Here is a 25,723-nt window from a genome sequence, read left to right on the forward strand (position 1 = left end):
CACAACAAGCATCAGCCTATTGGTTGCCAAGGGGGAGGGGGGGGGGTGCTCGCTTCACGCCTTCCCATGTCTCTCTATGTGTCCTTTTTCTATCGCGCATATCCTCATTAGTGTCACAGATGAGTTGGAGCAGATCCAACTGGTCATTAACCAATCACAGGAAACATACATTGGATGCAGAAAGTCTACACACCCCAGTTGGAATGCCAAGTTCTTGTGGTGTCGAAAAAAGGCCGCAAGATCAATACTTTTTTCTTCTCACCAATAATGGGACTTATAAGTGACCAGTCGGTTTTTGTACCTTCAGCATCTGCTAGAAATCAATACAAGCCTACTAGAAAATCTGAAACTTCCTTTGCGTTAATCAGAGACACTTTAAATGGTTGTGCTGACTCCCATTTAACATGGATGAGATATGAATGCGATTGGTTCATTCTGTGTACAGCCGCATCACCGGCTGTGAAAGCGTGATATTTCTGTTCTTAATATTTACCTGCCCTCTCGAAAAAAATGTAATCGAGTTGTACAAGTTATAGCAAAAAGTGGAAAAAGGCATGATTTTTATAATAGCTTTTGCCCCCTTTAAAAAAAAAAAAAAATCTAAAGGACAGTTTATATATTGTACTGTGATTTACACTACATTATATTTACATTTATTCAATTACGGCCAAAACAAAATCACCATTAATTAAGTACAAAATAAATACTGTATGCTCCATATTTTTCCATTTACATACTTGTTTTGTCCAGTACGTTAAGTCATCATATAGTGCAAGATCTCAGCTCAGTGAGCAACAAAAGGACTACCGGTAACACCAGGAGAGTATTTTTGTTTCTCTTGTGTTTAAATTTTAAACAGATTGTGTTAGCAGATTCTACTATATTAAAAGCATATCATGAGAAAATGTTGAATTTGAAAAGCAAAGGAGATGTAAATAAACGATTGTGAAACACTGGTTGCGTTACCAAAGCCATAGATTCATAAATTAAATTATTTTATGACTACATTGGGTCTCCAGCTGTCTTCTCTCCAACTCAGAGAAACCTCCCATCGCAGACTTTCATCCAGGCCCAAGGCTGCAAGACAAAACAGATGATTTGTAATCTGTGAATTGGATTCATTGTTTCGGTCAAAAACGAGACAGAATTTAAATGCAGCAATAAAGCTGGGGACGGATGCCCCCCTCTTTGCACGCCATTGGACTGGACAAGTCACGATGTTAATTTTCACTCACTTTCAGTTCAAATGTACTCATATTCTTTGCAGACATTTATTTTTAAAAAAATATTAGAACATCAGTATGTCAAGCATTTAATCCCCTCAACCCCAAGATGTTTTTCTTTGTAACTCGAGGGACTGCACAGAAAAGGACTCCCACTGTATCTCATTTCAGGAAAATTCAGGAAAGAACTACATAACAGTCCTGCTGATTTTATTGTGGTATCATTGAGCTTTATAATCAAACTTCTTGCTCCCAGTGAGATGGTTTTCATGTGTAGCTTCCACTAATGTCGGAAAATGTCTGTAAATGGCTAAATAAGGCATCAATGACCTCACCTTCGATTGCTGCTTTCACCAGCTCGCTGAGTCATTATGAGTCAGCCCTGAGTCCCAAGAAAGGATACAAGGAATGCCCAAACTTGAGCATGGAAAACAACAAAAAAAAGCTGTTGTGTGTAAAGACAACAACAAGAGCCTATTGTTAACTGTGAAGCAGGCCAGAACAAACCAAGATCATTAACCACAAATATCTATTCTACGATAGACTAAAATATGACAAAACAAACCCCCTGAAAAAATGAGTAAAATGGTGAAGCACATAAATTGAGGCAGGAAAAGGCTGTATGATACAAATTCTAATCTGGTGTGCACAGAAAAAAAACAACAACACAAAGGCAGGAAGTTAAACAGTCAAATGAGGTAACTAGTTCCAAAGTAAAACAAGAAAAGACGAATTAGGAGCCTGAAGTCTCGGTCCGGGATGCATCGTGGGCGACTGGTTAACACGTCTGCCGACTGGTTAACCTCTTCCACCTCACAGTAAAACAACAAATAGATGGATAACTAGTTTTGATATCAGAAGTCAAGAATAATGGATTGTTCAAACATTGTATTTATTACATTATATATGGCATTTTGGTTCAGACTTTCGGAAGCATCATGGAAGTTGACATGCTTGAATTTCTTTCGAGGGCCACAAAAAAATGACGTGGCGGGCCAGATCTAGCCCCCGGGCCTTGACTTCGACACATGTGCTCTAAATTGTCCCGAGCTATGATTGTGAGTGTGAATGGTTGTTTGTCTATGTGTGCCATGCGATTGGCTGGCAACCTATTATCTGAAGTCACCTGGGATAGGCTTCAGCACGCCTTTGACTCTTATAAGGATGAATGGATGGATAGATGGAAGTGAAGGTCCCCTGGTGGTCATTGGATAAAGTGGGCCTCTTGTTGGTTTGAATCTGTTAATCTATATGTGATGAAAGTAATTCTTCAGCGGACTGTAATCATAAAGCACTCTTGTGTCGGACTGTGACAGCACCTGCCTGGTGTAATCTCCTCGTTCACGCATGGGATCATTATGCTATTGAACCAGTGAGTCTCTCAGGGTCTACAGTTACAGTCAATGAAAAGAGGACAACGGTTGCGACCCACATTTTCAAACTGATCTCTATGCTGCTTCAGAGGAAGTGCCTGGCTGGTGGAGAGTGGGGACGCGACTTGTCTTTTGACTTTAATTCTTGGATTTGGACTTCTTCAATTAATCCAACATTCGTGTTTTTGTCATGTGGGAGAAAGCCACAGAAAGTGACGAAAACTCAGTTCCACTCAAGAAGGCCGGATTTGAAATCCCAGCCTCAGAACAGTCAGGCATGTATTTTTCTCTGCTGACACAAATTTGTTTATTTATTTATGTTCATTGTAATCAAGATTTACTTGTTTCTAAATATTTTGTGTTTTATTTCTCAATCTATTTGATCCATGATGTTCTGGAGCTCTCCGCTTTTGAAATTCCAAATCATTGGCGAGTATGCAAAGCCGCTGCTTGCTAATTCAACCATATTATCAACTAATGCTAATCAAACTTGTTCTACCGCTACATCTGTGTAGTCTGGCGATAAATTCTGGCCATCGCTTGACAAAGGCTGATCAAGGAGCCTCGAGGGAACTCAGTGTCGCAGTGCGCATGATTGTAGCAGTTTCTGTTGGCTTTGGGCGAAAAGCTCCTTTGGTTAAAGGTGCCACATTTACAGGTGGACCTCCAGCTGGCAGAGGAATTCTACAACCTGTGTTTCAGCTGTAAACTTGACATAATTACAGTGCCGCTGACTCAAGTGCAGAGGTGAAACAACCACCTTACTGGGGGAAAATCATCAGTGCTGAATGTTATGTCTGGGATGGGGGATTCACCCCTTTCTTGGTGAGCGGCAGGAATGTCAAAAATGTGCTCGTTCACCTTCACGAAGGCCAACAGGGAGTTGACATCATTAGTTCGTGGCGTGTGGCTGCTTGTTGGGAAGCGAAAGGAAAGTGGATACAGGTCACAACGGGGGTGGGTATGTCTGTGGAGCTGTCCCTCGGCTCAATGAACAGGCGAGATGTTTTGTCTTGAAAGAGGTTTGCTAATAAAGACTTTTTAAAATGTCAAAAATGCATAGAAAAAAAGTACTAAGTACAGTACTTGATTAAAGTTCGCTCTAGTGTCTGTACACAATTACATAGTGTATGCTGAGACAAAATAACTGTCTGTCACTGGATTTGTTGCTTTAACAATGCTAATAAATGTGATAACATCCATGTATACCAAGAATGTCAATTAGCAATGTGTTGACCAAGACCAAACGGTTTGACTTATGAAAGAGGAATTACATTTTTTTAATGAACAAGTCAGTGGCTAGGTCTCATCAAAAACCAATAGAGCAGCTCGGAGTGGACCTCGATTAATTTTTCATCATAAAATTTTACCTGTCGTGGAGCAGTTTTCCGTTACAACATTCTTCACCACCAGATGGCAGTCATCGCTTAAGAGCACCTCCAAACCCAAGACTGTATTTCTGCATCAGAGAAGAAGAACGAGGTTGGTCCTGGCAAGTAACCAGAATCAAGTGAAGTTAAAAAAAAAAAGTGTCTTCGAGGTGAAATAGGAGCCAGATTACAAGTTCACTTTATTCAAACACAAGCCTATCTGCCTAGTTTGTTTACAGACGCTATCAGTCACGAAAGATTTTAAGGTGCACTACAACATGGCTACCCCCCCCCCCTTCCTAATTCTGTGACAGCCATGACTGCAAATACAGATAATGGAAATTACAGGGTGTTCATAAAGCCTTGGTACATGGTAAAAAAAAATACGTGCTTCTTCAAATAATATAATGTTATTGTATAATGTTGCTACGCATAATTGTGCTTGTTTGACCTATAAGACTAGCTACAGCAGTACATTTTTGGACTCTCTTTATCTACATTTATTTTTGTACTTGCAAACACTTTGTTTTTCTTCTTTCTACCCCCCAAATTTGCTGCGGTAGACTGTAAATTTCCCCAGTATGGGACAAATAGAAGATATCTTACATTTGGTTTTCATGATGCGCTGCCGCTATCTTGTGGTTTAATAGAGAAAGTGCAGCTAAGGAAGAGCGGGTCAATTGAGCACAGCCTCATTTCATCAAGTCGATTAAAAACAACAAAAATAATTGCTGATTCTATATCCTTGCGACTCATATCACACGTCAAGCAAGCAACATTTGAAGGAAGGAAGCCGTCATTCCTCACGGGCCATGGCTTTTTGTCACACTCTCTTCCTGTTTTTCTCTCCCCGCGAACCAATAACAAACAATACAAGGAAAGGGCTTCGCTCTTTGTCTAGACGGCGGCCCATCAGCTTCGTCTGATGTGATTCAGAGTGCGGCCCAACAACAACTATGATCTGTCTAGCTGAGGTCACTTGGAAGAAAGAAGTTTAGATTGCTTTACACGGCATGACCCCCCCCACCCCCAAAAAAAACCCATAACAAATCAAATCTGGTGAAGATCATATTACTCTGTCCATTGACAACAGGAAACCACCCCATTGCTGTCAGCCTCGGGGGCTCCGGGATAATAAGCCAAGAGAAAACACTTTACATAAAACTCCACAAAAAACGTTAGATGATAAGATTGCAGGCGATTAAGAAAAATATAAAGCGAATGATATTGGATGCAATGACGTGTTTTGTTAGATAGAGGGCAGAATGACACAGCTATCGCAGTACTCGAGTTTCTTCAGGTCACAATGCAAACAAAGTTAAACATATGAACCAGGGCACTTATAAAGCAAGATATCTATTCAATGACGCTAAAGTGATTTTGTGTTGTTTACATTTTTTAATTACCACCGCTGTTTTTTTTTTTTTTTATTCCGAACGGCATTGATTTGTTCAGTAGTCATCAGACTTAGGGTGTCTTCCAGACTGAAATGAGACTCGGTTGTCCCTGAGTCGTTATATGCATTTGAGTGTCAATCACAACAAGAATACTAAAATTGCACGCACAACCGCAAACACGTGTGTGTTGGTCTTCCAATACAAGAGCTGACAAGAACATGATGAATTTGATGCTTTCTGACTGACTCTTTTTGAAACTCAAACTAGACTAAAAGTTGACAGTAAACATCACTGTCCCGCCATGCAGGGTTCGCGTGCACGAGTGTGCGTGCGCGCGCGTGTGTGTGCGTGTGTGTAAGCCGGTGTCAAAGTTGGTATCAGGGCAGACTTTCTGGAGCCAACTCCCTTGCACCCTCTGACGACTTTAGACACTGGTCAGACCCACCTGGGGTCGACGCCATGATGGGAGGGGCAAAGTATGTGAGAGTTTGAAACAAGATCAGACAACACTTTGAGAGGTGACACACGCAGGAAGGTGAAAAAAGTGAGAGTAAGCGGAGGAGAGCGAAAAAAAGACAAAGGGAGCGAGGAAACTGCATGAGGGAGTGAGATGGAACAAAGACACAATAAAAGAGAGAGAACACTAAAAGTCTTGCCCGAGGCATCATTTGTGTGTCTGAGCTGGGTGCACGGAGGCCAAGAGCGGTGTCATACACAGCTGAACACATTCATTGTGAACACATACTGGCAGCCAACACACACATCTGGATTTCTCATAATGAAATGCAGTCGGCTGCAAAGTTTTCCTGAGCACAGATACAGTAGAAAACATATGACTATGCCTTGTTAAGATCGTTTAATTGGAACACAATCTGCAAGTTGGTGCATATGTAAAAGTTTGAACAACATGGACACAGAATACAGTATAGTGTCATCTGTAGTTAACAATGACAGTCATCTGGCGGGCTTGCACTTTGTTAGTAGTGGGAGAAGTGTTATGCAGCGAACCCGTTTATCGCAGGGATACGTTCCAGACCGTGCGCCCACTATCGGTGAAAATCTGTGCTATATGGAGATCATCCAAAAACATTTTAACCCTTTCAGGGACAGCGGTTACTGCAGTGGACAGCTTATCATCAGGTTATCAGGTTCCAGGGTGCATGAAAGGGTTAAAAAATAGTTTGACCTCTCTTGCGAGCTTTAAATGATTAAATCATATTCAAACAGAACTTTCCAACACACACACAAAACGCATGCATGAATTGTATAAAAAAATACAGCATCCATTGTAGTGTCTGTGGTTCAATACTCTATGTGCCTTTTAAGAGGCAGAAAGTGGCAGTAGTGAGGGGGGGGGGGGTCATGTGATATCATCAAGTGAGTGTCTGGGCGTGAACCGTGGCTGACAGCAGCTCCTGCGTAAGTGTGTTTGTTATCCTGAACAGGGTCAGGGAGGGTGATGGAAACTATCCCATTTAACTTCGGGTGAAAGGCGGACTAAACCCTAAATTGGTCACCCGTCAGTCGCAGGGCACATATAAAGACGAACAACTATTCACACCCACAACATCACTGAGTGGAAACCAATCCCACGCTGGCCCCTCACAAGTCAGGGGAGTGTACCACTAAACCGTCGGTGACTTAAATTACAATATTATTTGTAAATAATGAGTGTGTGTGTGTATAATGTTTTGTCTAAAAGTAGTGGAAGCAAGCAGTAGTCTGCATTCATCCGTCATGTCAGTCTAAAAATGTATTGATGGAATTTATAATGAACAACATGCCGGAACACACATGCTCACAACCCCACCCGCGGCCTCACACACACACACACACACACACACACACACACCCACACACACACACACACACACACACACACACACACACACACACACAAATTGCCAAGCTGCCCATGTGCAACATATCCTCCACTTTCCCCTCCTCTTTTCAACATCCTTGCACGATACACAAGAGTTGCACTCAGGTTACACGTCCAGGTTGGACCTCTCGATTGCTCCCTGGGGCTATTGGGAAGAGAAGCGGTGGAGGGTGAGAGGGGACAAGAGGGATGGGATGGAGGGGGTTGGGGTAGGGTGAAAAAAGAGGAGATGATGGAAGGAAGGTCCACAATAACAGTCTGTTTCCTTGCCTGTTGATGCCTGCAGCCTAACCTTACTGCACCTGTTGTGGAGCCTCACAGTAGCCGGACAGCGATATGGGTTGTACGAGTTTGGCTGGTGATCTCATGTGGCACCTGCATCGTGGGCCAAAGCCAGCTGGGAAGAAGCCAAGCCTGGATACAAACTTGATGCACTTTGTCAATATCCTTTCACACTCCCCGCGCACTTGACGACCTTTGTTGCCTCTCGATAAACCGGACAGCATGTGCGTGCTGGCTCGTATGTGCGAGTGCCCCTTTGCCCTCCAACTTACTGCACTAGGTAATTGGGTAAGTGTATAATAAGGTTGGTCATGGGTATCTGCAACCATGCAGCATGGGTTTCAAGTGGGATCCAGGCAGCAATTTGCAGAAGAATTTAGGATTGTGAGGGGAGGGACAATAAATCTGAGGAGCAATTTTGGAGTTCGGTTCGGGTAGGAGGAAAGTTCTAACAGACCTTCCTTACACTTTACAATTTGTAACTTTGTAAGTTTGTTATACTATGCATTTGGTATGTACTTGTATCATCCATCCATCCATTTTCTGATCCGCTTTCCTCAAAAAGGTTCGCGGGCGTGCTGGAGCCTCTGCCAGCTAACTTCGGGCAGTAGGCGGAGCACACCTTGAACTCCCAGCCAATCGCAGTGCACACACTGGCAAACAACCATTCATACTCACACCCACACCTCAAGACAATTTAGAGTGCTCCATTAATCTTCCATGCATGTTTTTGAAATGTGCGAGGAAACCGGAGTCACCGCAGAAAACCCACGCAGGCACGGTGAGAACATGCAAACACCACACAAGAAGGCCGGAGCCGGAATCGAACCCTGCACCTCTGCACTGTGAGGCGGATGTGCTAACCAGTCGTCCACCGTGTCGACATTATACTTGTATAATTTAGCGGATTCTTTTTTTTTTTTAACATGGTGGTGGGCTCCATCCAGCCTCCTAAATAGACTGCAAATGAAAAGCTAGTGAGATCAAAACAAGAGCTGCATGCCAACAAAGACAATAGCAAGGGTCATATTTCCTTTTATCAACTTCAGAGAGGGTCACTGGTGGACTGGAGCCTATCACAGCTATACCCTGGATTGGTCGCCAGCAATTACAGGGCATATAGAGTCAAACAACAATTCTTAAAGTCACATTCACACTTTATGGACAATTTAGATTCAACAATGAACCTATTATGCATCATTTTGGAAAGTGCTTGGAACTCGTAGTACCCTGAGGAAAACCAAGGAAGGACATGCAGGAAAAACAAGCAAACGTCACTTCGGCAAGTGAGAGCAGAGATTCGAAACCCAAACCTCAGAACTCTGAGGCAAGTGTGCTAATCATTGCAGCTTCTTTTTTCTCTTCTTTTTTTGCATTAAATAGAACAGTTCCCCAGTTCCCCCAGTTTAGAATTGTGTGTGTGTGTGTGTGTGTGTGTATACCAGTCTCTCTCTGATTGCCCAATTACAGGGGTTGCGTGACCACACCATAAAGAGCAACAAGCATAGCATTGGACCTTATCATCCCTCATTGCCTCTGCTCGTAACCGGAAATGAAGTAAGCAGGGCCGTTTAACTGCATCAACTCTCTGCGGGATTGTTTTCGACAGTGATGACATGTCCTCTCGTAGCAGCTAACCAAAACATAGTTTTGCGTAATTACACTTGCTTGATAAATCGTTTTTGTTTCCACTTGAGGATTCAATTGGAAGCTCGATATACAAGCTGGCCATGAGTTGACCGTGACACCGTGGGCTCTCTATGCATGCATTAACCACCCTACCAAGATGAATCCTGACACAGTAGATACATGGCAATTTGCCATGGACCTGTATTTAAGATGCAGATATTTGACTTTTGTTGACAGTTTAGCCTCAGAAAGATTTTCTGAGTTTAATCATTGTGAGGTGACCAGAGAAAGGTACAGTGAAACTTCTTCAGAATTTCTAATAAAATGACTTGCAAATCCTTTTCAACCGACATTCAATTGAATACACAATGAAGACAAGATATTTCATGTTCGAACGGATGATTTGGCAAACATTGAGTCATTTTGAATTTGATGCCTGCAACATGTTCCAAAAAAGCTTGGGCGGGGCGTGTTTACCACTGTGTTACATCACCATTGCTTTTAACAACGCTCATTTGGGAACTGAGCACACTAGTTGTTTTAGAGGTGGAATTTTCTCCCAGTCTTGTCTGATGTACAATTTCAGTTGCTCAACAGTCAAGAGTCGTATTTTGCGCCTCATAAAGTGCCCTGCATTTTTAATGGGGCACAGAACTCAGACTCTTTTACTATAAAGCCATCCTGATATAACACATGCAGTGTGGCTTGGCACTCACTGTCTTGTTGAAATAAGCAGGGACGTCTATAAAAAAAAGACGTTGCTTGGATGGCAGCATATGTTTCTCCGAAAACTGTGTACGTTTCTGCATTCATGGTACCTTCACAGTTGTACAACTTACCAATGCCATGGACACGAACACATCCCCATACCATCAGTGATGCTGACTTTTGACATTTGCGCCGATAACAATTTGGATGGTGCTTCCTTCTCCTCTTTGGCCCAGAGGACACAACCTGCATGATTTTCCAAAAAGAATTTGAAATGTGGGCTCGTCAGATCACAGGAGACTTTTCCACTTTGCTGCAGTCGATCACAGATGAGTTCAGTTCTAGCGAGGTCGGCGGCTTTTCTCGGTGTTGCTGATAAATGGCTTTCACTTAGAATGGTGTTAACTTGTGTTTGCAGACGTAGCAACAAAGTGCGTTGACTGACAATGGTTTTCTCAAGTCTTCCTGAGTCCATGTGGCAATGTCCTTTACAGAATGATGCTGTTTTTTTTTTTACTACAATGACACCTGAGGGGTCAAAGGTCACAAGCATTCAATGTTGGTTTTTGGCATTGCCATTTACATGCGGAGATTTCTCCAGATTTTCTGAATCTTTTGATGATACTATGGACCATAGATGATGAAATCCCTCAATTCCTTGCAATTGTACATTGAGCAGCATTGTTGTTGTTGGACTATTTGCTCATGCAGTTGTTCACAAAAGTGGTGAACCTCACCTCATCCTTGCCTGTGAACATCTTGTTTCCCTGCTGATCGTTGGTGGGTAGAGTTTGCTGCTGCACACCTGCGATCAGACTTCTAAGCCGGAAAAAGAAGCACTGAAAGAATACATCTCCACCTCCCTTGCGTCAAGGGCACATTCGTCTGTTGTTCTCACCGGTGGGGGCAGGTTTTGCTGTCTTTTTTACGGACAAAAAGGATAAAACCCTGAGGCCATTGATTGATTTCCGGCCCCTTAATGAAATCACCGTGAAGAACATATACTCATTGCTTCTGATGGATTCCACATTCGCTCCTCTGTAGTCAGCTTCGATTTGCTCCAAAGTGGACCTGTGCAATGCCAATTACTTGGTTAGGGTGATGGAGGGAGACATGCGGGAACAAGTTGAACATACCTGTGGGTCATTTTGAGTACCAGGTTAAGATTGATAGACGGATGTGCCGCGGGGCATGATAGATCAATTGTGTTTCATCTGTCTTGATGATATTTTGATCTTTTCAAGAAGTCTCCAAGAGCATCAGACACACGTCTGGTTGATGTTACAATGTCTGCAGGGGGAGAAAAAAACGGCTCTATTTAAAAGCAAGTCAGTTGTTGGGGTTCATTGTGAAGAAAGGTCAACTCAGAGTTGATCTGGCCAAAATACAGGCCGTGGTTGACTGGCCATCTCCTAGATCAAGGAAGCAATTGCAGAGGTTCTTGGATCTCCAATTTCTACAGGCAGTTCATCCGTCATTACAGCATGGTTGCTCAACCTCTAACAAGGTTTACATCCCAAAAGTTTTGGTGGATGGGTCTCTCCGCAAGGACATTGGGGACTACTCCGCATCATCAGTCTGCTCACGGAACAAGTCGCATCACCCGCTTCCCATCCCATTTCATCCTTGGTCTCATTTGGCCTTACACTTTGTAAACAGGACTTCCTCTGTCAAGGGACAAAACTGCTATTCTCAATGTGATGGATCATTTCTTAAAGATGGTCCATTTCGTTGCTCGGCCTGAACTTCTTTCAGCCACGGAGACCGCTGACATCCTGTTTTCCGCATGAACTTGGTCTCTGATTGGGGACTTCAATTCCTGTGTCCTGTTTGGAAGGCCTTCTGAAAAGGCCTTCGGAGCAAACTCCAACCTTTCTTTGAATTATCATCCCCAGACAAATGGTCGTACTGAAACAGGTCCTGGGAGATGCTCTCCGTTGTGTCTGCCATCAGCATCCCTCGTCGTGGTCTTCCTCACCTAACCTATCTTGGAATACGCCAACAATTCCCTCATCTGCTTAGCCACAGGAATGTTTCCATTCAAGGCGGTGTATGACTATCAACCACTGGTGTTCCCTTCCTGGGCAAGGTGTGTTTCCGCCCCATCTGTCCAGGTCCACCTTCATCGGGCACGTCGATTGTGGCGTGCACCAGGCCATACGACAGATCGAAATTGGCGGATTGCTGACAGGCTCCGGATCTCGTCTCCAACATAGCATCCTGGCCAGAAAGTATTAATTGGAATGAGGGTTTGGATTTGCCGAACCCCAGAACTCCTCAACACTTCAGTCCTGTTCGGCAGAAGGTGAGTGCTCCTATTTCAAGTAATTTTAGCACATAGTCACTGTCCTATGTGTATTTTTGTCACTTTTAGGTTAGACGGGGCATCTGAAACGAAGACATATTTTTCCCAGGACAGCGGCAATATGTGACATTTGTCAGACCATGACAAGGCATGGTCACCTGTGAACAGTGCAGAAATGATTCAGAGCCAAGAGACTGGCAACAAGCTGGTCAAGTAATGGGGCACAAGCTGTTGCACAAAGCAGCCACAAGTCCTCAAACAAGTGTTCACGTTGTTTCCTGACTCTCCTAAGGGTGTCTGTAGACATTAGCGCGTCTCTCACTTTTCCCTCGCTTTTACCAGGAAACACCTCTACTCACTCTGGAGCTCCTTTATGTAGCATGTTTCTTTTAATAAAATAGCCCCTCTTTCTATTTTACGCGATTAACTTTGGAGTATATGTCTTTTTTTCCCCTGTGTGCTCCCCTTCAAATCCCTTTCACCCTCCTCCTTTTCCTCCTTACCCCCCTCTGTTTGACCAAGTCTGTATTTGTTGTGAGACAAGGCGGTCTCTGTCTGAGGACCGTGCATGTGTGAATACGTGCATCTGTGTGTATGTCTTGTGTGTGTGTGTGTGTGTGTGTGTGTGTGTGTGTGTGTGTGTGTGTGTGTGTGTGTGTGTGTGTTTGCAACTGTTGATATCTGCTTTGCGCCATCATGCTTGTGTGTGTGTTTAAGCGAGCCCGGACTGGGCCTCGGGGGCAAAACACTCCCCCCACCACATTCCCACTCCCTCCTCTCTTTTTGTCCTCCCAACCATCTCCCAGAGATGGATGTGTCTCCAGGGAACTGGCCCCAGAAGAAAAGCACCTCTCGCTCGCGCATATTAAATTCTGCTGAGCAAATACAATATGCTGATGTTGGGCCCCCCCCCTCCCCCTCTCTCCCTCCGCCCTCTTGGTTTTTAAAAGACCTGATAAATACATCTTCAAGCGGAGTTCACAAGTCTACAACTTTAAACATTTTTGTGCAGATCTATATTGATCCTTCCGCACATTTTGGAAACGGTTGCAGAATAAACAACCAGCATGATGCAAGCGGGCATGGCTGTAGATGGCTAGCATACCTTCAGAATGTACACTGTCACCTGATGTGGATGCAAAACAATGCATTTAGTGTGTCTTGAAAAAAAATAACAGAGTAATCGACTACAACTTTCTTTTCCTCCTCCGATGCATCTACTTGAGCCCCCCCCCCTCCTCCCCAACCCTACTTCATTCCCCTACTCAAACACTCCTCCCCCAGGCTTAAGGCTCGGCACCTGTGGGCCCCTCTCCCCCACCTCAACTCCCACCCCTCCTCCCTCTTTGCATTTGTGAAGGAGCCCAGCCCGTGCCTTAAAAGATTGCCGTTAGTATGATGACCACTCAAAAACACAAATTGGCTGTTTCTTTTAGTAACCTATATTGGACCATGTTTACTTTTACTCAACAAATTGCACACACTTCTGCACGAAAGAAATAGATGACACTTGACAAGATCAGGCAAAGACAACACAGAAGTTTAACCATAATAATGCAAAACAGCTCGAAACCGATTCATTTCTACACGGATCCAATTGCTACCTACCTCTTCGTGTTTCTCGCATTTTCAAATCTTGACTTGCGACTGAGGTGCCTTATTTAACTCCTCTACTTGCCGTGTGGCTGCGCTGCTCATTCTTATGAGATTTTAGAAGTAGAACGAGATTTTCAGAGTTGTGCACCTGCTCTGTAGTAAATCGCACTATAAAACAGCCGGGGGTATGAAAGTTTATTTCCACATCCCCATTAGTCAACGCTCGCCAATACTCCACCGCCCCCACTATAACCTCCCCCAATGGATTTTCTTTAATTCTTTGTCACTTCTCTCTCTGATGAAAAGCTTTCAGCAACATGAAGGCTTGCAAACGCTCTCCTTTCTGGCGCCCGCTAAGCATGGCGTGCTCCCAAACACATGGCTCTGATAGTCGCCCTCCTAATTTAATCCACTTGTTTTGTTTTCGTTTGAGCGCATATTTCACACGCACTAACTTTCGTATCAAGACTTTTCTGAACAGCAAAGGCGGCTTTTGTCACACAGATGTGATCAATTTTCAAATGCTGTGTGCAATCTTTGCTTCGTGTATGTGGCACCCGGTGCACTTCAGGATCATTTGCTTTTTCCGCCGCAGCTTCTTCCTGGCTTGAAGATCAGTCTGTGCATGTAATTAACATCAGTGCTACCAAATAATGATTCTCACAGCTCCCCGCAAACAGGGATTGGAACATTTTGAAACTTCTTTAATCCGAATGCCCCATTGAATAAATTAATAACATTTAAATGGGGGAAAAATATTCACGTTTTAGGTTGTAAATACAGGTCAGTGCTCTTGACAGTGTTTTGGCCAGCAGAGAAAGCCTTGATGGTCACTGGAACAGGCACACTGCCAATCAAGCTGAATTTGCGTATTCCCCCAACAACCGCCCAGCACCCCCTTCCAATCCAAGTCGGCAAAAGCCTGATTAAAAGATGTCGCTAAAAGATTATAGTGACTGATCATCCTGTAACATGAGATGTGTTAAGAGGGATTCTTCCTTCCTGATCTGCTGTGAAAAAGGTAAATGCCCACTGTCGTCAACGTCAAACATGTTCGGTATTTGCAATCCACAATCCTTACGTGTGTGTGATCAACACTGAGTTGAGCTGAGCCACGGAATTGGTGATTTTGACATTCCAAGGAACCACTGCCAATTAGGAGGCGACCTGTAGCTCGGGAAGTAATTAAACGAGCACCTGTTTGTGTTGAGATTTCCTTATATTTTGAGGATTTGCACCTGTGTGCATCCAACAAAAACATATCTTAACTACCTGGTGATAATCAGCTCAAAACATTCCATTCATTATCCAAGTTTGTCAAACTACTTAATTGAAAGCTGCGGTGAGTAGCTTCTGTTCCACTTTAGGCTGGAATTCTGCATTACAACAACAGAGCTGATGCTTTGATGTAGACGTAGGCTAAGCCTCACCCTCGCCTCCTCACTGGACGCGTTTTTATTCTGAAGGACAGCAAGTGAGAGAAAAAGATAAATTATTCGAAGGAAGTAATGTAGGTTTATTTTCTGCTACAGAAACTGAAAATCAGATGTTTTGTGGGCTTTTTACAAACATGCGCTTCGCCCATTGCGAGCAAAAATGCGACATTTCTGGTCTGTCATGTTTGGTGTGCCAGCCCGGGAACGTCACCTGTTGTCAAAAAATACAAAAGATCAAATGCTTTAAAAGATGCCGATAGACATAACCCACATTGTGTCATCTCCTCAATTAGTGGCTTAGCTGAAAATTATTGTCATTATTTTTTTTAATTACACACTGCACTAAAGGAACATGAAAAAAAAGCGCTGTCTCGTTGTCCATGTTTTAAGCCATCAATCAAAACTAGCCGCTCACTGAAACCATAACATAATAAAACATGCTTTTGTTGTTGATTTAAGATGCGCCGTGTTGAAATGTGATGCTAGTGCATTGATACTGTACCATAATTGATATGGACACCACACACTGCAGTGTCTTTGGAAAAGCGATGAATATTACCTTTAAAAAAAAAAATCACAAAATCAGATCACGGATAGCCCCATATGAACTTTTTCAGTTGTTGAAACGTTTCAATAAGTGAAACCCTTTGAAGAAAAGCATGTATTTTTGTTTGTGTGTCTCTGTATTATCTTTGCGTCAGAACCTGTGTGATCTTCAAACAACTCAATATGACCATCAGTCGCCGTTAATTCTCATCGTGTGACCGCAGAGCAGTTTCGAGTGAAACATCAATGGGCAAGGCCCAGCAATTTCAGACACTGCATCAAAAGGCGTCAGGGACAAGACGGCTACTCTTGAGTCACGATGGCGGCTTTCATAGAACTCTCTAATTAGGCAGCAAAGGAGCAAAGAAGACAAAACGGCCAAGAGGCTTTGTTTCCCAAAATGACTCAAATGCGGGCATCTGTCTTCATCTGGTTGCTGTAAATGCACATTAAACACCAAACACATAAACTACACTTGTGTGTTTGGTTCTCCGGCTAAAGAAAGTTTTCACACAAAGGCTCCACAGGCGCTGCCAAATGCTGTCAGCTGGCCACTTTCCAACAGGAGACTCTGAGCCAGACACACCAATAACATCCACTTCACTTCCTGTAATGATTCACCTGGATGCTGGGCAGTGGCCAACAATAGTGCCCCACTGGGAGAAGGGATTAGGGTTTTTTAAATAAGCCCCATTGGCAAAAACCTCCTAATGGGACAGTGATTACTAACTGGCGCAATAAAGCCTCCTCGGCTGTCTGCGCATTCTGGCGTGCACATGTGAAGACGTGTATTTGTGCGCGTACGTGTACAGTGTGTGTATAACCACCAATTAAAACCCTTCACGTATTGTCTTCGATTTACAAATTGAGGATTAAGCATCATCAAACCTTGCATCACGTGGGACTATTTGGACTTTTTGATCACAGAATCGAAATCAGACTCATTTTGGACAATACAATTACGACAAATAAATATAGTTGAACAATTTGATTATTTCGCATGACTGTCTCACATATTATATTTGAATCAGCTCAGCATGGGATAGACTCCATCTCCTTGCGACTATGAACTTTATTAGTAGCATAGAAAATGGATGGGTGGATTTTAACAGTAAGGGCTCTATTTTCATGTCAGGCACAAGTCTGGTGCGGTGAGCGGCAGATCTGCCCAGAGGCGAGTTAGACGGGGCGTTGGTAATTTCTCAATTCATCCAAATTTTGAACAATAATTACCTCAATTTACACGCTACTTTCAGTATACAAACGGTTTTGGGATAGATCAGCCAACGGATTTATGTTGTAATTCCTCTCGCACTGCGTAACCATCGTTGGGAACGTGCATAACAAATTGCCGTGATCTGAAAAATAGCCAAATCGCTCCGCGGCTTCAAGTCAGAAGCTGCTGCAGATGGAGACGGAAGTCCCACCTCCGCATTCATGATCATGTAATCACAAATCGCCGTGACGTCTGTGACGTCCGAAAAATGGCTTTTTTCATCAAAATAAAAGTCTATTTAAAGTGTGTATATTATTCATTAAATGGAGCGCTGTTTTTAATTAAGGGAAGAAACGGTGTTCGATTAGGATCTGTAGTCCTCTTCCCTTTTTCTCCACCTCTGCTAAAGTTAATGAGTGATAAATAGTTCTGTTTTTAAGTGTTTTATTTCTTAATAATAGCCTGTGTCTTCACTATGTTGCATTATGTTTGATTTTAACCACACACACTGGTTGAAAAAAAAAAAAGGAAATCTAACCTAAAATTTGGTGGCTGGAACGGTTTAATTGCATTTCCATTTATTTGAATGGAAAGTATTACTTCGATTTATGAACACTTCAAGTTACAAATGGGCTCACTGAACCAACTTTTTTTGTGATTTTTCATTTGCTGCTCTGTTTCGTTTGTTTCCGTTTTTTTAATCTGTGTTTGTGATTACCATTTTTGTTTGTTCAGTATTTGTGTTTCATCTTTCGTAATGTGTTTTTATTTCTTTCTTTGCAGTTAATTTTATTTTGTGTTTTCCTTTTATTTGTGATTTTTGATTTGCTATTGTGTGTGTGTGTGTGTGTGTGTGTTTTGCTTTGTCGCAGCCATTACCTTTTTGTTTTGTAATTTGTTTTGGTGACTTGCCCTTCAGGGCCACGGCCCATCACTTTCAATAGCCTGCACACTATTTCGCTCATGGTCATGTGCCGCAGTGTCTGTATTGAAGAAGCACACCCCACTGTCGTGTGACCTCAGTCACATGATACCACGTTGAACCTGACACATGTTGTACTTGTGTGCTTGCAGCAGAGATCAATTTATGTTTGTGAACAGTAGTCCCTCATTAGCACTGTTTTCATGTGATCAGGCTGCACCGCAAGGCGCACAAGCGCGTGCGCACGCACGCACGCACGCACGCACGCACGCACGCACACACACACACACACATCTAAACAGTTGAATACAAAATCACACGTGCGCACACGCGCACAAATGCACCACATGACCAGATGAAGAGGAACCATTGTTCACAATCACAGGACCTTTTAACGCAGATGCACACAATTCTCCTTCTGCAACGGAAGGGTAAGAGGCAGCAGCGTTGGCCTTGTTTTGATATTCCGTGGCTTACATGCTTGCACTGATCACAAACACACAGACGCTCCCTCTGTGTCCGTGCCTTATCAGTACGTCGTCTGTGTTTCCAACATAAGACAAATCAGTGTCACACCAATGCAGACGCATTTGCAGCAACCACAGGCTGCTCGCTGGCTTGTAATAAGGCTTCATGGAGCTGTCATTGTGGCAGGCAGTGACAGTGGCAGGCCATTAGCTTGCCGAGCCAGAGTGGGTGAGGTCAAACCCCTGACTCCTGTGACTGAGCATTGAGTGGGTGGTGGGGGGGGCAGCTGGATCAAAGTTCAAAAGGTGACAGGGGTGGAGACGTTTGACCAGCTCTGACCTCTGGTCCCCATTTTGTGGAGACAAGTCATAAGACAAACATAATCAACTATGATTTATGAGCTAATGGACGTTTTTTTTTTTTTTTTTTGGTGTGATGTAAAACTTTTATTCACAGGCAACTTTCGAGCTGCTGGACGTTTATGACTTTAACCTTTGCGTCTCAAACATGTAAAGCTTTTGTGTTCTCTCCCAGGATAAATAAAGAAGACAAAGGAAATTTTCTTTCAGTGTTGTGTTCAGTAGTGGGCAGGTGATGCAGATGCTTTCGCAATACAAGTTGCACACAGGTACTAAAAATGTGTACAAATGTCATCGATGCATAAAATACGTCACACTATGTTTAGTATTTTGAGTGTCGCTGGTAGAACCCTAACCACAACATGCAAGAGTGTTTTGCTTGATATTTTGATTCCACCTTATTTGACTATTAAAGGAGATGTTATGCATTTTTTTCACCACCAAGTGTGTGAACAAAAATAAATAATAAATAAATAATAACAACAATGATAATAATGAAATAAATAAATATTGTGCCCTATTGTGTATAGGACCCTCAAAAAAAAACAGCTGTTCGGCTTCCATTACCGGCAGTATGTCACATTTTTTCCAGTTACAGTTGGTGTCTACCAAAGCTGCCCTTTGTCACCAATTTCGTTATCCACCAAACCACACCTCTTCTATTCCAAGGCTGTGCCCAGAAATTACATCCATAGAAGTTGTTCCACTTCTCCTCATCATGGTCCCAGGTGAGCTGGGGCCTATCCTGGCTGACGTCGACCAAGAGGTTGCGCACGCCCTGGACTGACGATTAAATGTAAATGCTAGTCAAGCAACTACTTTGATATGATGCTATGGCATCATTGCTTTTCTCACCATGCGCTCACCTTGAACATTTCTTGCAGAAAAAGGAAGATAAAGTTCAACCCCCCCATGCCTCTTTTCACACACACCAGCATTGGTTGGGGTGATGGCGGCGGTTGGGGAAGCTGCACATGATTAAGTGCCTCAAGGGGATTGGTGGATTTGATGCCTCAATGGCAGACTGCACAAACTTAAGCTTGCACAAAGCGATGGTGAGAATTACTCTCTGCTTTGGACAGGCTTAAAAAATTAGACTATGGTGGTCTCTGCAGTATTCACAATTTGCACTGATACTGGAACAAGAGTGATTCAGTTGTGTCACGATCAATGCCCTCTTCTCGCTCGCAGCTGTCATGTGTTTGTTACCCGGAGACCTTCAACGCACTCAAGCTGCGTGACGCTCGTGTTAAAACCACATTTACTCAGGGGGGAAATGCACCTGTGACACGCTGATATGATCACCTCTCCGACCTGTGAACCACATCCCAAGCAGAAACCAATACATGACGAGAAGTCTCCCTCGTTTGCGCGTCATGGCACCGTCACAGTGAAGTCTTGGTCAGCTACGGATTGCAGACAGAGTGAGGCAGCGAAAAAGACAAAAAAAAAAAAAAAAAAAAAAAAAAGAGAAGGGCCTGACGTTATGCAGCTACGGCGAAGAAACCTCTTGATAATCCTCAGGGACGTCATTTGTGTTCCTGTTTTCACCGGTTCGCACAGCCGTATGTCACAATAGCGCCTCATTCTCTATGAAAACAAGCAAGTGCCACACTGTCACTTCCCCTCTTGCACCATGAACTCCTGCTGGCATCCTGTGTCAATGATAAGCATAATCCCTCGATACCTCCTGGCCCCTCTTAGAACAAAAGAACCACAGGAAGAGGTCAGGCCTTTGCCACATAAGCCTGCCAAGAAATTATAGCGCTCCATATGTTTCAGGTTGAGGAAAAGTCCAAAACAAATCCCACGACTGCACAATCCCATCCGACTTAATTAGAGGTTTGTCTTACATACAGAGAGAACCTGTATTATTTGGCTGAGGTTATGTACGCTGTCAAATACTCATAATCACATCATCAGTCTTGTGCATTCAAACATTGTTTGGTTGCGTCGCCGTTCCCAGACCGGCAGACTTTTACTCCTTTCTCCGAGGGAATAAAATAGTTTACGACTGTTATGATATAGTCAGCCATAAATGATGCTTAAGAAAGAGGCAAAGCTCTTTGAGGTGTCAGTATAAACCAGATCTAGGCTAGATTTAGACCACATAAGATCAAGTGGTCAGTGCGGGAATTATTACAAGAGGTTTTGATGACTGATGGCGTGTTGGCTTGTTTGTCATTTAGCAGAATTAAGCGTAAAATATGACAACGGAGACGCCGGACTGTTGAGCAGCTGAAGCTGTATGTCAAGCAACAACGGGAAAGAATTTCCAGCTACAAAGCTTCAACAGTTCGCCTGCTCAGTTCCCAAACGTTTATTGCAAAGTTGTTAAAAGAAAAGGTGATGTAACAGAGTGGCAAACATGACCCTGTCACAGCTTTGTAATTTAAGTCAAAAGATGATAGAAAATGTATGCACATTATAAAATATAAGGGAGTGGGGCCCATTTTGATGTCCAGTGCAAATCTGGTGCAAAGTGCAGTCTAACCATGCAGTTAGACTGCACTTTGCACCAGTGCAAATGCCCGTTTCTAAGTCTAACTGCATGGTTAGACTGCACTTTGCACCAGACAGTTTTCATTTGGTATTTTCGTAGAAGTGCACGCTTAGAAACGGGCATTTGCGCCGGTGTGGGCGTGAACATCGCCGACTTGTTTGCCGGACAATGGAAGCGGCTCTTCTCATTCTTTTTCAATTCCGCACAGGCGCAGGGTCTACTTGGCTGGAGTAGAGGGCAGGAGATCGAAGTAAAGTACATTCATAATCTCTACTTGCGGTTGACGTAAACTTGGCCGGGGCAATAACAGATCACGGCTGTAAAGCGTGTACTTGGAGAGCGCCTTGCATTCCAATTGTTCATGTCAGTGTGTTTTACTTTACATCATCCACAAGTGGAGATCTTCTTGCAGTTCCTTATAAATGTACTTTGCACACATCTGTCTCCTGCATGGACCCCAAAGAGTCAGTTCTCCTTCCACAAAGTAGACTGTGCGCCTCTCTCGCGCTGGATTCAAAGCGAATCAGAGGAGCTGCTTCCATTAGCCGGAAAGCAAGTCAAATGTGTTCACTCCCACAATGGCGCAAATGCAAAATACCAAAAGACAGAAAACTAACGTTTTGCACTAGATGAAAGAAGACCCCCTTGTGTTTAGTTTCTCTTTAAGACTTGAGACTTACATTGCATGTCATTTGCCCATATGTGACTTACTCCCATCTGTGATACATCGTATATCCAGTTTTCATTTTGCAGTGAAAATAAGAAACGGTTTATTTGAGAGGGGAATGATATATTATAATTGAATAATTGGCAGGGAGAAAACAGATGGCTGCAGCCAAGTGGAGACTACGAAGTGAATTACTGCACTGTCCACTCCTCGGGCACAGCATCCATTGTAAGATGATGATAGCATCTGTGTTTTTGTTTCAAGCAGTGCATCTTGGTAATGATGATGCAGTCACGACAAGTTACAGAGGGTCCTCGCATTATGATGCCACTGAATGCAGTGATTCGAGGTTATGCAGTGGCATAAAAATACGCTGTCACATGGCTCAGTTACTGCTGTATTTGCTTTTTTCATTAGATTTTTTTTTTTTTAATATTTATGGCCCAAATGTTTTTTTAGCAAAATATTTACAGAAATTATGACTTTTTACTGCTGCCTTAGCTTAGTGAGTGATAGACTGTGGTGCGCTATGGCTTGATCTACATTATTTACTGCCATCCGAAGATGAGTACGCCCCCCTGTATGTACAGCACAAACAAAAGTCTGAATCCGACAGCTTGGCTTGAACCTTTTTCACAGAGTTTGCATGTTTTTTGCTTGTCGGGTGGATTAGAAATTCTCATTTGCAGGAGCAATGTAATTGTGAATCGTCGCTGGTCGACCTGTGTCCTGTGATTGACTGGTGACTGGTAATTCAGATGGGATAGGCTCCAGCTCACCCGTGACCCTGAATCGGATGACCCATGGAAAATGAATGGCTGCAAGTCAGAATTAAATGGAGAGACTCATGTCATGTCACTTCACCTGGATGTCGACTTGGATAAGGTGTTGATATAAAGTGAAGGTGTGGTGGCAACACGTTTTGGCAAACCACCGCCTGTTGGACATTACTCACACCCCTGCTGGCGTCTGCAATCTATTTGTGTTCTCTTCTCCTTCAGTCCCATGCAGGATGGTTACATAAATCACCAGTGTGAATCAAGAGCTGATTAATACGACTCAGTGCAAATGGAGGGCAACACAAAACAGCTGTTTGTGCCTGCATGGTTTATGAACCCCGCAAAGCCAAAATCTTTTTTTTTTTTTCTGTTTAAGTTGAAAATGTGGAAGTGGATGCCGTCCAAAATACACTGTTATGCCAAGCTTTTACCATGATCAAACTTAGACAGATGTTGGTCCTTGACATTATTATGCTGTCATATCAGCTGAGCTGTGCTCCAAGCAGAGATTCCGGGCTGGTGTTGGTGAAAAGCAACACTTGTCAAAGAGTTAATGAGAGTGTTCCATATTTTGACTTATTGGCTACCTCAAGGTTCAACATGGTGACTTAGTAGCATTGCAAGCTTGGTTAAAGTCATCAGATGCACGTTGAGAAACCAATTCAATCAAAAACCTTGCGCAATTCTATCCTTCAACGCCTCTTTGACAGGCAATGCGGTTCAAAAGTTCTGCTTATCTATCTCATCAAGATGGAGGTTGTCGTCATCATAAAACGACATATTTTCTTCTCCCTTTTCCCCCTTTTCGCCAAAGTGCTGCAATAATTGATTTAAGCGCTGTAACTTGATCTGCATCTGGCATCATCAAATGTATCCCAAGATTTATTCAGTTTTGGGAAAAACAGACCTAATTGAGTGATTTATACCGTGAGGGGCAAATCATGCTTCATCAGTGTAATACCAGACCACAACTGCTGCAGGATAATGATCAGTCACTGCAGTGAGGAAAACGCTTCTTTTAAATGAAGCAATGTGAAGCATTACTCGAGTGTAATGAATGATAATGACAAGTTCAAAGGTACAATATTTCATTCTGGTCACACATGTTGTGTGATTGCAAATCTAACTGTATTTGCAATCATTCAGAAGAGCAACGTTTGCGACCTTATTCCATCAAAAAGGTTGTAAGCTTGACTTACAAGCAGGACGGTTTAGGTTTCCTCAGTAAAAAAACTGCATAGGGTACAAGACATTATTTTTATCGTGGCTTTAGTGTGGCTTCTTTAGCTTCCGGCTATGTTCTTGTTGCTTCACAAATACGGTGCAGCCTCTAAATTTCAACAGAGTCGGAATTGGCGGTCAATTTGTTTTGATTATTTAAAGGAAGCATGCTGCTTGTTTGTATGCAAAGAGACAGAAACACGCAATACATACCACATTCCAATTTGTTATGTTTCTTTTTCAATTCTGTTGCCATCATCACATTCCTCTTTGCCACCACGGGTACCCTTCACAAGAAAAAGCATGGAAACATGTTGGCATTTTTTCCTGAACAATGTAGGTTGTGAATTTCAGCTCACAACTGTTGAGGGAGCATGGCTGAAATGAAAAAACAAAACCACAACAACAACAACAAAAGCAAGTTGACGGACACGAGTCATCTGAAACAGGAATTTATGTGACTGTCGAGCTATTTCTGGACACCAAAAAAATAAAAAGAAAGCCACTTATGTTGGCCTGAGTACAACAGGAACATACACTGATAGAACAATGACTCACTTCCCTCTTCATTTTCAAGTACAGTCCCACATTTCATAACAGCAAGGCAGACTCTGCCCACACTAGCTTATTCTCATCCACACTTGTGTCAATAATTTAAAAACTACCAATTTCTTGCATTTAATGGAAATTTTTTGTCTTTAAAGATCACATTACTTGGGATACTCAGAGACATGCTTGCTCAAAATCTGAATCATGAGTGAAGGCGATTAACGGACCCAAAGCTGACCGATGTATGATTAGTTTAAACTCAACTTGCTGTCTTTGTCTCACAAGCCATTTATTTCTGTGTCTTATTGTAGCCTTGATAGATAGCTACTTAGCTAGGTAGCTAATTAACTACGTAGATAGCTAGCTAGCTATCTAGATATCGGTATCTGTAGATATCGGTAGCTAGCTAGCTAGCTAGATAGACAACTACTGTATCTATCTAACTTGGACTCACCCCCACTCACCAATTTTTAATATGCTTATATTTATATTTTATAATGTATATGTATTTATATACTTTTTGTTCTTCTACTTCTCCCTTTCATAATTTTGCTGCTGTAAATTGGGAATTTCTCCATCGTGAGACAAATAAAGGTTTTCTTATCTTGTCTATCTAGCTTGCTAGCTAAGTAGCGAGCTGGATAGATATATCCATAAGGGAAATTCACAAAACATTTGCCAGCGTTTGGCTGAATCATAGACAAAAAGAGGAAAGAGTGAATGAAAGGCCAACTTACATTGGAAAGCCTTCTTTAGAACATCAAACGATGTTTCTCCCAGCAGTCAGAGGGGCTCTGGGGGGACGAAGTTGCAATTTCCTGGCAGTGAGAGGCTGGACATGTGGGCACTGCTCACTACATCAAACACACGAGACCTCAAGGAGAAGTGACGGCACGCTCAAACCTTTTGTGTTTGACATCTCTTTTTGCCCGATTTCTTACTCCCAACCATCTCTCCCGTCTGATGTTTTCAAAATATTTTTTTACTTCATTTTCATGTTTACAAATTTATTCTCGTAGTTTGATGACTTTATGCTAAAGGGTGACTAAAGTTGTTGTTGTTTTTTTAACAGGTTGGCACAAAAACGTCTTCATATCCTAAACAATATATTTTTTTTACTACATCCCAGAAGATGTTTTATTTTTCATACATTCTTTAGTCATACACAGCACTGAATCGATCATTCTATTTTCATTTGTAAAAGTTGCTGTTATCTTTTATTTCCTTTTGCTAATTGGTCTGGTGAAATCAATGCGTTCCATTGTTTTACAGTGACAAGGGGGTCGTTTTTC

At 42.8% G+C, this 25,723-nt stretch overlaps 1 long non-coding RNA gene across 4 annotated transcripts; it reads right to left on the reverse strand.

Annotated features, from left to right (window-relative positions):
- Nucleotides 1–824: 824 nt before the first annotated feature.
- LOC109516094 (uncharacterized) lies at nucleotides 825–25,520 on the reverse strand. Of its 4 annotated transcripts, none has more exons than XR_002168302.1 (5): nucleotides 25,169–25,520; nucleotides 24,096–24,169; nucleotides 7,548–7,670; nucleotides 7,260–7,390; nucleotides 825–1,077 (listed from the first exon to the last, which is right to left on the reverse strand). It is a non-coding gene; the product is annotated as an uncharacterized LOC109516094 (long non-coding RNA). The 4 variants fall into 4 exon arrangements; XR_002168301.1 differs by having other exon boundaries at nucleotides 7,538–7,670; XR_002168300.1 differs by having other exon boundaries at nucleotides 7,260–7,670.
- Nucleotides 25,521–25,723: the final 203 nt, after the last annotated feature.

Source organism: Hippocampus comes, unplaced genomic scaffold (genome assembly GCF_001891065.2).
Source record: "Hippocampus comes isolate QL1 unplaced genomic scaffold, H_comes_QL1_v1.1 scaffold43, whole genome shotgun sequence".
Classification (NCBI taxonomy): domain Eukaryota; kingdom Metazoa; phylum Chordata; class Actinopteri; order Syngnathiformes; family Syngnathidae; genus Hippocampus; species Hippocampus comes.